This window comes from Mandrillus leucophaeus, unplaced genomic scaffold (assembly GCF_000951045.1).
Source record: "Mandrillus leucophaeus isolate KB7577 unplaced genomic scaffold, Mleu.le_1.0 Scaffold102, whole genome shotgun sequence".
Lineage (NCBI taxonomy): Eukaryota > Metazoa > Chordata > Mammalia > Primates > Cercopithecidae > Mandrillus > Mandrillus leucophaeus.
This window is the reverse complement of record NW_012098321.1, coordinates 2,157,467-2,160,124: the sequence shown is the minus strand read 5'-3', so window position 1 is coordinate 2,160,124 and position 2,658 is coordinate 2,157,467.

Here is a 2,658-nt window from a genome sequence, read left to right as displayed (position 1 = left end):
AGAACAATCAGAAAAAAGAAACCATAGAACAATAAAAAGGTACATTTATCTTCATTGTATATTAAATGAACATAAAAATAGATAAAAAGTATTAGTAAAGCAGAGGCTTACCTCTTGAGCTCCCTAAAAAAGATAAAGGAGAGGAATAATCTCAGAGGTGTCCTTTAAATTCTTAGTTAATAAAATTGGTTTTACTAAATTTAGTATCAAGAGACGTAAATATTGATTAGAATTTAAATTACCTTTAAATAACTCATTCGACATGAAATGACTGAAGAAACCTGGACCATGAATGTAAAAGGCTCTGAGAACATGTCCTGTTAATATCAGAAACCCCAGTGTTGCACGGGGCAAAGATTTCCAAGTTCTACAGAAACTCCCAATTGTCACATCATAAATCAACACATTTTTTAAAAAGAATGGTTGAATTTAATTATTGCATGGGCAAGCAAAAACACAAATAAAACTGCACCCTGTCACCAAGCAAAGAAAGAAACAGGTTTTTTGTTTTGTTTTGTTTTGTTTTTGTTTTTGTTTTGAATTTTTGAGAGAGGCGAAGTTTAGATAAAGTATAAAGGAAGCAGTGGTTTCTCTTTTTCGTGAGACAGGATCTTGCTGTGTCACCCAGGCTGTAGTGTAGTGGTGCAGTTTTTGCTCACTACAGCCTTGACCGCCCTGCCTCAGCCTCCTGAGTAGCTGGGACTACATGAATGCATCAACATGCCAGGCTAATTTTTGTATTTTTTATAGAGACAGGGTTTTGCCATGTTGACCAGGCTGATCTTTAACTCCTGAGCTCAAGCGATCTTCCCATCTTGTCCCCTCAAAGTGTTGGGATTGCAGACGTGAACCACAGCATGAGGCAGAAGCAGTGTTTTGGATTAACTCAAAGCACTGTGGAGATGTGTGCAAAAGGGTTCATCTTAGGTCTGGACTGTGAAGTAGATTTAGGAGCCCAATTCTTAGGAACAATGGAATTCAGATAAATATGGAATGATGAATTAAAAAAAATGTAGATCACGATATGTGAATTCTTTCACCTTGTTAGAGTCAATGTTTCTTCTCTGTAGTCAAATAGATAACATTTAAATTAAACTAAACCTAAATGATTAATTACATAAGGTTTTAAAAACTGTGTCCCTGATATTAATTAGTCAAAACAATTTTTGCTGGTCCAAATCTGCTTTGAAACTATGTTCAGCAACATAGAGTTGCAGAGTCTAGGACCATTTGAGACACATGGTAGGTGTTTTATATTCAATAGACATTCATTTTCACAAAAACGATATGGAATATCCAGACAATAAAGGAAAGCAGAAAACACCAGAGAGAGTATAAAGAACACAGGCTTCAAAGTTAGATAATACCGGAATAAAATATTTTCCATTCCTTTTTTTTTACTCATTTTCAAAAGAAGGAATGATGTATATTATGCATGGATGTTTTTGAATATTAAATCAAATCACGTGTAAAATTGCTGACAAACTGGTATATACTGTGCGTAGTAAATAAATCTAGCAGTGAACAATAACAATTGCAAAAACAGCAGGATACAAAATAACGTACTCATAATTCCAATAATTATATATGACATTTTAATGTTTGTATATTTTACTTTTTTCTATCAATTTTTTACATTGCAGAGAAAATATTGCTCATGTAAATTGAGTTGTTATATCTACAGAATTAAAATATTCTGCCAATATTCTTATCTTCAAATTATAAGTACAGCCTCAAGATATTTTCTAACGTTGAAGCTATGTTTCTTAAAATCTTGTTGGAAATATAAGGGATTTATAATTTTCATTCCAAAAGACTTTAAATTTTATCAAATGTTTTCTTCTGACAGCAGACCTTAAAAATGTCTGTCTGTGTGCGACGTGTATAGTTTTAAGTGTTATTAGCTGGAAATGTTTTCCTAATAAGCTAACAGATTACTCATTATTTCACGTGTTTTGAAAACATTTCAAATGTCATTATTCATATGTATTTTCTTTTTTGTGAATAGTCTGTTGATGCCTTTTGCCACATTTTTTTCCCTAATTTATTTGTGTGTGCCTATTATATTAAGACTACAAAGTTTTCATTATAATTTTTATTAAATAATTCATTTCAGTTTATCAAATGTATTTTAATTTTATTTTTAATATTTACAAATTTAATTACATGCAGTTACACCTACTCGTAATTATTAGTCTTTGTTCTTTATCACATGGTTTTTAAATTTTCAACATGATTTTTAAATTGTCAAAGCTTATATCCATCAAATAAATTTTATTATTTTTTAAATTTTACTTTCTAATGCACCTTGCATGTATTCTAATATGTAACATGAAGAGACCTCATTTGTTTCCCATTAAATGAAAAAATATTATGTCAATGTTTTTATATCTTGTGTCAAATACTATCTCTTTTATTACTATCTTCTCTAATACTTTTAGGTTTAATTATTTACAGTTAAATGTTTAATCATACAGAATTGGGTTTATGTTAGTTAGTAGTATGAGGGTGGGAATCTATTTTTGTTATCTTTATTATTTTTACTTGCCAACTTTGCCATCTATTTTTTATTTTTTTCAGTAAGATGTTCAAGACAATATCGATCGTAATGCATTTTTATACACTTTATAGTGCAGTGTTCATAAATTATAACAGTAA